This window comes from Anabas testudineus, chromosome 3 (assembly GCF_900324465.2).
Source record: "Anabas testudineus chromosome 3, fAnaTes1.2, whole genome shotgun sequence".
NCBI classification, from domain to species: domain Eukaryota; kingdom Metazoa; phylum Chordata; class Actinopteri; order Anabantiformes; family Anabantidae; genus Anabas; species Anabas testudineus.
Genome location: NC_046612.1, coordinates 16,727,974 through 16,741,244, shown reverse-complemented (window position 1 = coordinate 16,741,244; position 13,271 = coordinate 16,727,974). Strand labels below are relative to the sequence as shown.

Sequence of the window (13,271 nt, the reverse complement as noted above, 5' to 3'; positions counted from 1 at the left end):
TGCTGATTGTGGGCTTGGCAGAGCAAAAGCCTCAGTCTGTGGGTGCTGGAGCCCCAGAATACTTGTGATGGAGCTAATGGCCTTATTTGATTAAGAGGCTTGTGAGAGGCAGTTGGTGGATTGAAGGATTTGCTCAATGCTTGGTGCAGTTGTCTTTGGGTCAGAGCCACAGCAGATTGAATCCACTAAACACACCAAGAGCTGCATAGCCACAAGCCCTCCAGTTTGTCTGCCTCTGTTTGATCTGCATGGTAAAGAGGTTTACCCAGAGCTCCCCTTCAATCCACGACAGCCCCACACCATATGAGTGAGGGCTGAGAAATGCTGATTGTTAGACCAGCTATGTAAATTGTGGCGCCACGGCTGTATTGGTTATGGCGGAATTATCCGTGTTTAGGACTCCCTCCCTTAAGGCAGCTCAACATCTATTGTAAATGGATTAACTGGAATCCTGCTGTACAGTATGGTGATATTTGACATGGCTTCACCCTCATCTCTGATTTACACTGGCTTAGGTTAACATGTTTTACATGTTTTAAAAAGGCGACGCGGACTAATGGAATCTGCATTTTAGAAAAAAACAATAAACCAAGCAGACGGATGGGGTGTCACTGATGTCATAATAGAGGTTTTGCCAAGCAAATTAACTTCTTCTATTGTACTTTATAAACAGGAAATTGTGTCTAGCTGTGGCTCTAAGCTGTCATTAAACATGGTCATTATATTCTTAAAATAAATGTTTTACTAGGCAGATAAATGATTAAATGACTGAATGATAGGAGATTATTTATTTGTAATAAGATAGCTGTCTGAGGAGGATTTAAACAGAGCCTAGCTTGAGCCTTCTGTCTTTCCTTGTGGTGCTATAATTATTGACTCCCTCTTTTTAAACAAAATATTATTCTCAATAGGCTGTTAGATATGATATTGGTCTCCAGTGTGTCAAAACATAAATGGTTAAATGTAAAATGAGGCACCTCATCTGTTATGAGATGTTAAATTGGCCCCTCTCTTCTGATTTAAAGAGAAGTAGGGTTGTCCACCCTTGAAATTGAATGTCTGGTGTTTTTAACATGAAATATTTGTACAGTATAATTCTTTAAACCACTAGGCTAATTCTTCTCAGGTATTTACTGAATCTCAAATCACAATCAACATTACTTTGTACGAAAAGGTTTGACTCCTGTTTGTTAGAAGAGGTTTAAAGCCATGCATAGGACCCTTTCATGTTTTTTTCAGACATTATTAACAGCAGAGGAGAGGCTGTTGAGTTGATTCCAGCAGTATGTGTACAATGTCTGTGTTTGCCAGTCATAGAAGAGCTGTGATTTGTGATGAGGACGGTTTTTCTTATGTGCTAGAATTCAGTGGAACTGCAGCATTCATGATGCAGACCTAATTTCTACACATAGCAAATGAATGAGGTGAATGTGTTAATATTCAAAGCCATCTGCCTAATATCTCAGAGACGACTGAAGAGATGGAGGAACTGTGTCTACATATACAGAAAATGCAAACATGCAGAAACATCTACATAGAAACTCACTAATGATGGGCTGTGCCTCGCTAGCTTGACTACCATTACATGGGCTGAAATCTTTTTAGATTTACAAGATGAGTCTAGTTGGTGGACCTGCTGGCTCTGACACAGTAAGACACATGAAGTGTGATACTTAAAGCTTCAATCCTGCTGAACTCCTTATAAAGAGTTTACAGTGATGGTCATCATCCCTTCCGTGTTTTCCCCAGAGTTACCTGAAAGACCTTTGGCTTTTCCTTCATGTCCATCAAACACAGTGAGCAGTATGAACATATTATACAGTATAAACAAAAATAAATCTCTTACAAAATCTTTCAACAATTAAGGTGACTGGCATATTTTATTGGAGCTTTAGTTGAAGATTAAAATAAAAGCGATCCAGTGATATAACTAGTGATATCTGTCTAAGCCCGGCTATTAGTATGTTGTGAAGCCGAATTATCAGAAGCTTAATACATAAATTCTGTGAGACAGGACTACTGTGAACGATGTAGCAGTGGTGATAAAGCACTAATTGCCAGTGATAAAAAGCACTAACTATATCTCCTACATCGCCGTCTCAGTGTGTCACACCACCTGATGCTGCTCTATCGGAGATATTGCACTTTCTAATGTTTATGCTAATGGCATTATGATAGGCTTATTACCCTCACTCGTTCTTGTTTATGCTGTCAGGGATATTCTTAGAGTCCCAGCAGATCTACTGTACCTTATCTCATCTCGAGAGGACAAGGACATTAACACTGTTGTTCCGCTGACAGCTTGTTAGTCATATTCTAAAAAAAATGCCCTGTATGGGGGGTGGAACAAACGCACAGTAAAGCTCGAAATAAAGAAAACGTTAGACCTGCTGATGTTGCATCAGCTAAGGACAAACAACATAACTCCCTGTTTCCTAGCTGACTGCTACAGGGACTCTCCTCCCAAATGGCTGGTTGTTACCACAGAGGCTGCTGTGTATATCTTTTTTTCCATGGTGAATGAAACCCCAGCATGGGTCTAATGTTAAACTAAAGTGCACCTAGATAGTGCATATCTTTCTTTCACCGCATATGTTCGCAGCTTTATATGCACCTCAGCTCTTCTGCGCTCCGGCTTTTTTACCCCCCCACTACGCCCAAATGATCGCCAACTCTGCAGGAAGCTTTTTGTTCCTCTTATGTGCATGTCCTGCCTCCTTTGTGTTTCAAATTAAAGGATCCATCACGACGCTGTCCTTGGAAATGTATGCATGCTGAAAAGGCTGGAAATAATCAAAGCAGACGTGCTGCTAACGTTGAGTATTTTCACATATGCAGAGATAATGCTTATTTCCATAGAAATAGCCTCAAGAGGTTCAAGTGGAGAATTCTCCTGCTGTTAAGGACTCTCACGGGTCACTCTGTTCACATTGTCTGTTGTTCCCTGCATCTCTTCATCAGCTTTTATGTGGAACTCAAATGCTGGCCTTGTTTTATGTACAGTATAAAGGTGGATGTGTTTCATTACTTTACCAGCTGTATGTTTTCCTTGGAGTAGTGTTGCTAAGTTTAATTGGGGCTAATTAACATGCATTAAATCAAATGTGTGTTATGACTCCCTCTCTACTGCACATTTCTGTCAATCACTACTAGCAAGGGCTCCATTCTTCTGCAGTTTTATTTGGCTTACAAACTACTGTTTTTTTTTTCTTCCAAGGCTAATAAGATTAGAGCCCAGTGTGAGGCCGACACATCAAACCTAAAGGCACAATTTCTGTTTGTTCAGCTTACTTCCATTTAGCTCTGGAGCAGCTGAACACACTGGGTTCAGGGACTGACTCTCTCATGTGTCCCCTTAGCTAACAGGCTCTGGGGAAGCACTTATGATGTCCCTGATCTCCAGTCAATCTCTGCTGACACCACAGCAGATTTCAGCTCTTCTTTTCTTCCCTTCTCTGTCTCTCGAGCGGTGCCATGCACCACTGACTTTGGTATAGTCAGATTGTTCATATAAACTATTTCATGTATCGTGATGAATTCTAATTAAAATAAAACAAATTAGAAGACGTTTAAAAATATTTAAAAACACTGAATATCTTGCTATGAACACAGAATAAAATTTAATAAATTTTTAGCTTGCCATGCTTGTTAAAAACGTACGATTTTATTTATAAAAAATGACTCACCACACACAGTTTATGTGAATCGAATTTTGCTTTGGAAAATCAAAAACGTATTCAGAACTTGGATTTGAAAAGAAACAAACACATTTCAACTGCTGCGGCCATGCTTGATAATATGCACAAATCACTGTAGACAGTTTTCTGAGTGATCGTTTCCTTCACAGTTGATTCACGTACATTCATCTGTATGTTTCTATTTATCGTGCAACCAGACAACAAAGTGTCTGCTAAGAGTTATTTTAGTGGTATGTGTGAATCCACAAAGAGAGTTAACAGCTTAATTCGACAGTAATGTTACACTGCTCCATCGTTTCCTGCTCTCAGTGGATTATCTTCAGTAACCCTTTAGCGAGTTTTCAGACCTGCAGAACAAGCACATTTTTTATCTGGTATAAAAAACTACTATATTTGTTATATTCTATTACACATTAGGAATCATCGTGCTCTTTTTGTGTTTACATCTATAATGTATAAAAGAAACATTTTCTCACCTGGCTGTTTCTACCCACTGAAATCAACTGATATCATATAAGAAAAGGTTTGCACAGATGTATCCTGGCTTTTTTTTACTTGTCCTCTCCTGGTGACCGATATCAGCACTCATTGAATGCCTCTTGTCCAATTGAACTGCTTGGTCGCAACTCTGAGCACTACAATCTTTATTCCATGGAACAGCTCTTGGATGGTGGTAGTAATGTCAGACAGAAATCTAAAAATCTCAGCACTTAAAACAACACTGATCTGCATGACTAGATATTACCAGGGGTAGGTAAAATGTTTTCCAGTAATTTAGGAGACCTAGCCCCTTTAAATGTCATTGTTTTAGTATTACCTTAGGATATTCTGAACTCTTGGGAGTTTTACATAGTGGTTCAGTAATAATTCACATATAGTGTTTCCTCATGACCCAAGATCTATTTGTTGAGATGTTCAGTTCTTGTTCAGACTGGGGGCTGATTATTTTGGGGTTTAGGAAGTAATTTGTGCAGGATTTTAATCTTGTCACCCCATGTTGCTGAGGCCAAAAGAGGTGTTGTTATTGTATGCTTGCAGATGAGCTTAGATAAGGTGGGCATTTGGCTTGTGGCTTGGACAGACTGATACACCGACTTACAAACAGTCACACAGACAGAAAAAAACTGAGATTTTGTGGTGGTGGGAGGCTGCAGTTACAAACAGATATATACACAGATCCTTAGGAGTGCAAACCTGCAGGAATCATGTCCACAGAGGTTAGAAGCGAGCTAATCAAGGGCAACGCCTGCCTGCAGAGCTTCCACAGCATAGATTAAGGTGTGTGTGTGTGAGCTCACGTGTGTGTTGTGTGGGTAGCTGTCCTGGGTTTTTCAGATAAGCTCAGAAAAACATGATGTGTCTCCACCCGGAGTGCAGCACCTGCCCTTATGCTACAGCTAATCCGCTAAAACTGACAGCTTCTGCTAACTTCTTCCCGCTGAGTATGGTCACACATAACAACACCAGGGGCCAGAAAAACATGGAAATACACAACTATAATGTGTCAAGATTTTCCTCATTCTGTAACAGGGGCCGCTTCCAGTTGAAATCTACACATAAATGCACAAGTAAAGTAATAGAAAATACATATTATTTTGTATTTGCTTTATATGTACTTCTGTCATTCTTTGCACACAGCAAAATGAGCATTGTTGAGGGGAAAATACTAGGTTACGATTGTCGGGCATCGTGTACACATATGGGGCAATGCTACCATCTGCACCAGCAGCACATTGTTTGCCTCTTCCATGTCTGGCCCATCTCTCGTGGTTGGCTAAACAACACTGAGCTCTCGTCGCTGGAAAAGCTTGGTGGAGGTCAACAAGCTTCACAGATGTTGCCCTAGGATGCTGTTTTTTGCTGCAGTGAATCAGAAGTGGCAGCTGAGGGAGAAAGGGAGTAGGGGACTGCGGGGAACAACCTAACGTGGAGAAAAAACTAACAGACTTTCTATGTGATTACACAAGATCATGCAGACTGTCCCTCTGATACATTACCATATTTATTCGCCTGCAAAACATCAGAAGTATTCAACAGTATTTTGAAGGAATACTGAGTGTTTTGACAGTATTTTTCCAGCATTGTGTAAATCTGAAAATTTGATCATATACAGTATTGTGTTAATCAACATTGTGTTGCCTGCAATGTAGCACCATACTGAAATGTGTGACAAACACACACAACGTGGTAGTGAGGCTTAAGTATTAGTTAGTTGTTAAACAGTGTTAACACAAACCCAGAGAAAAACTTAAAAATACTTTCTGTCATGATTTGAGCTACTTGTCCAATATGCAAATCTGGAGGAGCCATATAATTATTTTATGGTGTTTTATTAGGCCAAAAGGCCCAGTCCTACTGCACGCGTGTGCGGAGAGCAGTACATTTTTATTTACATTTTATTTTAAGTTGACACCTTTAATACATACGTGAAATAAAGATACAAGTCATTTAAAACCTTCCATTTGCATCAGTGTCAAGTCATTACTATTATTGTTCTCAATGAAGTGCTGATGAGAACTAATGTGATGTGCTCTGGGTGGCATAATGTAAAAGAAAGTGACTTATTGATTGGGAGCAGTTTAGACAATCCTCCTTTGTCCTTATTCATCCTGTGATGATGGGAGACGAGGCGTGCGTCTGTCTCTTGTGGCATTGGTAAGAGCCGCTGGCTGAATTGGTTTTCACTCAGTGGCATTAAAGAGTAATTGGCTGTGTTTGTACTTCTGTGAATCAATCAGGTTCTCTGTGGGAACTCTGCCTAGGCCGTGTTAAAACAAGGATGTAATGACAGGGAACGAATGAGCAACAGTGTCTGCTCCTCCTCAGTTCTGTACATAGAAAGAGATTAGGTTGAAGTAGGGTTAGCAGTGGGGGGAAATACACGGAGGCTGGCAGACAGGCAGTAAATAACGTTGATTAAGACGAGACAAGTGTCTGCCCCTGCTACTGGGATGCACCTGTTCTGGTACGCCGGCTGCCCGGGCTGGACCCGGGGGTCTCTCTCCGTGGCTGCTTCTGCTTATCCTGGGTCAGGCCCCTGACCTCCTGGCCCTGGGAGTGGGGGGGGGGGGGGGGTCTGGTGGCTGGATCTCTTCTCACCATTCACTGGATTTGGTTTCGGATGGTGGCTATGTCCCACTCGTCACTTTGGCAGGAGTCACTGGCATGTTTGCACGCTTGCACGCACCCACGCATCCAAAGCGTGAATCACGATTGTGGTGGCTGCTGTTGTGTCGCTGGACTGGATAGTGGGATGCTGTACATTTGCTCACCCTTGCACTGGTTGGTATACGTTGTGTGTTTCTGTGCTTTGCTTAATGTTAACTATTATTTCTGTCAGTACTATTATTATTAACGAAAGAGAAAGATCCTGAGCTGAAAGGTTTTGTGGTCTAATGAGATCAAAACCTAAGTTTTGTGGTATGTAGGTACGTACAGAGTTACCATAGGTCAGCAAATGAGCAGTTTACCGCTCCAGGCCAACAGAGTACACTGTGGTTATACTGGCCAGCTGACTCATGCAAATGCAAGTGTGAGTGTGAAACAGAGAGTACTGTTAAAGCAAAACTGCCCGTAAACCCAGTTGAAATAACCTGGAATTATTCTTCACATAAAATGATATAAAAGAGGCTTGCATGGCAATAAAAAAGCCGACAGACAGGAAAGGGTAAAACACAATGATAAAACCCTCTTTTCATTCTCCAGGCAGCGATAATGACAGAGTGGACTGTTGGAAAGTATAACAATGCTTCCAGCCAAGCTCTGTCCATGGTGGTAAAAGTCTTAGAATGTGAGCAGAGCTTCTTTGTGAGCAACGGGTGGATTGACTTGGCCCACTATGTTACACTGGCAGAGGTCTGCTGGAGTCACAGTGGGTGAGCACTCTGGTAAAAGGTCAGTGAAAGACCTGTAATGAATTATAGTCTTTTCACTGAATGACAGTGTAGAGTGTGTGTGTGTATACTGCTGCTCCTCTGAGTCCCTTCTCTCGCTCTCTGTCCCACTTCTCAAACTCTCTGTTGGGTGAAATCCATCTCTGCCATCTGCACTACACTGACTGCATGTGCTCCAACACTGCCAACACTGTCCTTGGCATCGCTCTGTTGCCTTGCCTCATTCCTCATATGGTTATTTATCCCTGCTTATTCCTGTTCAATTTCCTGACCATTTCTGAGCTGCAGGGGATTGGGGTAATAATCCTTGAGCCAGAAGGCTTGCTGACTTGCTGCTCTGCATGGTCTGTGGCCTAAATGTTTAGATTTCCATTGGAATCGAGCCTGAAAGCTCCCATCATGCCTAAAAACTTATTTGCTATAAGTAGCCTAATGGGAATGAATACAGATTATTGCCCCAAGAACAATTTGCAATTCCCTATAGTCATATTAGCCAGAGTATGGCATGCCATCAGGTAGCTAAAGTGGTGCTTGCTATTGAGAAGTCTTTAATTAAGGCAAGGATCATATTCCTACTGCGATCTTTTTAAATGAGCTAGATTTCAGTTGATATATTTATCCAAAAAATGAAGCATTTTCTTTTTTCTTTTTCTGAGTGCACCATGTTAATGCCAACAGCAGTGGCCACAACAAGCTTTAGACTTGTGTTTGGACGGTGCTTGTTTCAAAAGAATGAGGCCCTAAATGATACAGGACTTGGTATTTTCAGATGTTCAGCAGTCTTATAGTGTTTTCTGATGTTTGGATACACAAAGGAAACACTAATGTGCACTAATCAGTTGTAAACTGAGTTGCAGATACTGTAGCGCTTCATCTCGCTGTGCAGTTGTATTGAGATAGCCTAGAAGATACTTCCCACATCCTTTTGAGTACTATATCACACAATCAATCAAACACTGTCTTGTCCTATTTCAGTGGGCACCTTTTTCCAAGGACCTACATGAGTGTAAGCCTTACAGTGGTTAACCGCATAGTCGCATAGGTCCTTTAGGAAATAAATCAGCAGTCTGACCTTGACTCACTCGTACAATCACAATCTAGAAAGTCACGCATATTTGTTCTTGATTGCGATTGTGTAAAGCTAGGTAAGACGTGTATGAGAAGGTTTCAGAGGCATATGTGGAAGTATTTTCATTGCATGCATGTAAGTAAATTTGTATTTCTAAGAGTCCCACCATATATTCAGGCAAGAACAAAATGTACTGCTGATTCCTATGCTACATTTTTATTTATTTAGTTCATATCTGTAACAGATGACCTCAACAAATGGACAGGCTTAACAACTTGATGCAGTGTTTGTCTTCACTCTATGTGTTGACAAGCTACTGGAAAAACAATAAAACATGTGACTGTTATGGATACTGGGACACTGAGATTTGAAAAGTGTGAGATTTAAAAAGTGTACTTTGACTGTATCCTATAAATGCAGAAACATGGACCTGGAGAAGCACTGGCACAGGCCTTGTTGAGCCGTTACAACATATTCAGTCTTGAAACGTAGACCTGTGAGGAGTAAGCCCCTGAATTGGGACACAGCTATAAAAAAATGATCACTTAAGGTCATTCCTTGTGTGTTTTGGCTGGAAGTCTGGACACAGACAGACACTCCTCCAAAGTCTTCCCTTCAGCCACCCCCAATCTGTTAATTACAGCAGAGACCGCAGGGACTAATGATCATGTTCCACAGGGTGATAATGACACAATTATGACTATGAGGACATCAGTCATAACCACTTAGCTCACACAGTGTCCTTGGCCTTTAAGACACACATGCACATACACTCAGACTAGTGAATAAGTCAGAAACTCTGATGACTGTCATTGAACTAAATTACTCTCTTAGACAAAGTTACTGAGCTGACAGGGCCTTTTGAAAGACAAGATTAGTATCCAGCGCTGCACTGACTGAAAGCCCCAGCTGTGAAAAAACTGCTTTATGTATCAGTGGCAGCTTACAGTACGGATCATTCTGACCTGCATACATATACACTATATAAGGTGATAAATTAATATTTTTGGCTCAGTCATCACTTTTTTTGATGAAATAATGAGATTGTTTCTATCCTTTCTAATTTATCCTAAAGTTTAGCTTTGTTCAGGGATTAATTTTAGCTGTCAGAGTAGGTGTCAAGGATTTTTCCTTGGAATAGTGGTTGTCTGCTCAGCTCCACAAAGCACGATAGCTCACAGTGGTTTATGACCCCAACATTCTGCCAGACTGCCTTACATTCACACCATATTTAACTGCTGACAATTAAACCCACCAACAACTTTTCCTTGTAACTGTCACTGCACTAATTTAATACTCCAGTGGAACCAAAATGAGTATAGATCGAGTGTTTTTCATTGAAACATAATTCAATCTTGAAAGAAAAGTGTAGATTTTATGACCTTATTTCTCATAGATTCATTACAAAGACGTTTACAGTTTGTTACCACTTTGGCTGCTGCTGAAGAATCTTTTCAGGGTGACTAACTGGGGGCTTCTTAGGATGGTGAAGTGCCACACAGCATGACTAGCATGAGATATTGTATCTGTCTATTAAGCAAACATATCCACAGAATAATTCTCTTTCCACTGTAACCACTCCTTTATCATAGGTAGTCCAAAAAGACTTGAGGACGATTCACTTTGGATTGTTAGAAAGAGGTCAAGAACAGTAATGGTAAATGGTCTGCACTTATATAGCACTTTTCTACCTTGCTGGTACTCAAAGAGCTTTACACTGCATCTCATTCACACACCGATGGCAGAGCTGCTATGTAGCTGACCTGACTCACCGGGGGCAACTAGGGGTTCAGTATCTTGCCCAAGGACACTTTGGCATGCGACGTGGCAGCCGGGAATCGAACCACCAATCCTGCAATTGGCAGGCAACTGCTCTACCTTTTGAGCCACAGCCACCCGGTCTCAGTTCTTTTTTTTTCAGCTGAGAAAGTGCAGCCTGACATCTAAATCTACCTGGATCCCTGTATTTTGAGCCATAAGCAGCAAACACATTGCAAACCGTGGTCAATCATCCAAACCTGACCTCCTCCAGTCTGCTTGTTCTGTCCGCATCATTTGGATATTGTGTCCTCCTCTATCTGCATCTAAAACTAACCCGGCCTCATATATATATTTGTGTGCTTTTGCATATGCTTCATATTACGATTCTCCATTTGCAGGAACAAATGAAGAATGATATTGTGTTCTCCTGGCAGACTGTATATAAGGTTACAGCTATACATCTAACTCTAGGAGCGTGGCATGTCTTTGGTGTCAACAGCACCAAAAACCAGTGCAAGATCTTAAAGGTTTTTCAAGTTGGAACTCAACTGTGCCACACATCAGAGTAGTCTCATAGCAACAGCAGGAGCCCCATCTAGTGCTACCCCAAAAATATCTGCCAAGCGCTTGCAGCTATAATACAGATGCTCAAAGTACAAAGGGCCCCGTCTCCCTGCACCTGTTGCCCTTAGCATGTCAACGGTGGCTGTCTTTGAGGAGTGTAGTTTAGCCTGGGCACAGCACATCAGGCTGTCGGCACAGTGTGGGAAGAGATGATCGATTTATTCAAGGTTTGTGTGATCAAAGCTGCTCTTGAAGCACCGTTATCATTTATAATTCAAGAAAATCTTGGTTTCCTACATTGCATAGCACAACCCTTGCTCTCTAATGGGGTCTAGAAGAAGCGGGTTCAGGGCGGTAAGGTCACCGGCACCTATTTGCTAGTTTAAAGAAAAGCTGACAGTTTTATTTGGCTCACAGATCCAGATGTTTGTCCACGGAATCACCTGTAATGTTGTAGCCAGAGGACTCTAGAGCATCTCTTGAACTAAGAACACTGACATATTGTCAACAACTTATGAAAAATAAAACTGCAAACATGGTGACGTGTGAAGATATTGTTATTTTTTATTTCATAACATGAACTGCAGGCTTATTAAAGGTGAAATGCACGACCTTTTCCTATTGGCTGCATTAGAGAGAGTTTACGATTGTTAAAAGTGAGAAACTAGGTGAAACTTGGAGTAAAAGTAAACTAAAGAACAGCTCAAAACAGCGGTTTTGGAGGCTGTCATCCATGTTCTTTTCAGCTCAAGATTAAAATGACATCAGGGAGCCCTTCTTATTTTTACCACCAGGGAGCTAATTGATGACTGAACATCGTCCCCAGTGTTTCCATTTGTTTTTTACAGTAAATCCAAAATGTCAGAACACAGTGTAGAGAATGCGGTTAAGCATGTAACAGCAGGTGTTGAGCTCAGTGTCTGAATGACTGAAAGGTTTTGTCAGTGAAAGATGGTCACAAGTGAAGAAACACAAACACACATCTTCTGTTTATCGACACACAGTCCCCCCCCCGAAAGATTAAATATTCATTTCGCTGGCTGACAGATGGCTGAATTGAAAGGTTGAGTGTTAATAAAGAGCAGCTGGTGGAATTTTGGTTTGACTTTCATGTGAACGTCCTGCAGTGAGTAGAGAGAGGAACTCCTCTGATGGATGACGTAACACACACACACACACACAAGGCTATTTCAATGACTCTGCAAAATACAGAATATTTTGTTTTGTACATATTTTGCACTTTTCAAAAGTAGTTGTGTTAATGAAAAATGAAAGATACTTTATACAGAGCAGTCTCTGTGTACAGTCTGTTGAGAATATGCTGCTCTTGAGTTCTGTATGTGCAGTAGTGTAGATTAATTGACTCACTTGCAGCCTCTTAGTAGATAAATGCCATTAGTAGTTGTTTTCCAGTTCAAGGTTGTTTAGTTTAGTGCTCTGCACAAATGTAGAAAGTCTATAGTGATGCAGCTCTTTGTATTTGTTTCTTTGCCCTTATATAACTGGGATGGACAAATGTATAACCCAGTATAATGCAATACTATTCAAAAGCATAATTGATTTACAGTTAAATGTTACATTTTTGTTGAACTACTTTATTTGTATCATTCAAAACAACAGAGTCATGAAAACGTAATATAATGTAAAATGTACTGGCAAACACAGGCTTTCTGTTCAAACAACGTGTTAATGGTGTAAAGTGTGCTGGGTCTTAGCAAAGTGTACTAACTGCATGAGTGCACACACTGAATTCCTTTCCGATCCACACAGTAAATGGCAGCACAGAAATAGACACGTACCTCCTGTCCATCATGTCTCCACAGAAAACAACACAATGCAGCATAAAGGGGTAGTTTAACCAGCCAATCATATCTGATTGAGCATAGATCAAGTTATATATACACATATATACTGTATATACCTAAATCTTAATATCTATTTATATGTAATCTATCTCTAATATCTAATAAAAAGCTGATATTGGCATAGAAATAAATTGTTAGACCTGTAGTCAGAACCTCTCCACCATGCACAGTAACAGCACAGGTCAGAGTTGGGACTGAACATCGTGAGGAGGTGGTGAGTAGACATGAGGACGACTCAGTGACTTCATAATTGAGCTCTGGGTTATTCACATGTTGGATCATTTAATGAGTCAGACAGCGGAGAGGGCATCCTCTGTTTGGGAGTTGTTGACTTCATTAAGAACAGTAATGGTGTAATGATGTGATAAGGCTTCAGAGTGCAGCAGCAGGGTGTCGACACGCAGCACAATTAACATAATGA

The 13,271-nt window shown here is 40.9% G+C and overlaps 1 protein-coding gene across 1 annotated transcript in view; it reads left to right on the top strand.

The window, feature by feature from the left end:
* Positions 1–13,271, top strand: part of LOC113174490 (protein kinase C-binding protein NELL1) — a 185,261-nt gene that overhangs the window by 81,631 nt on the left and 90,359 nt on the right. The window lies entirely within an intron of this gene.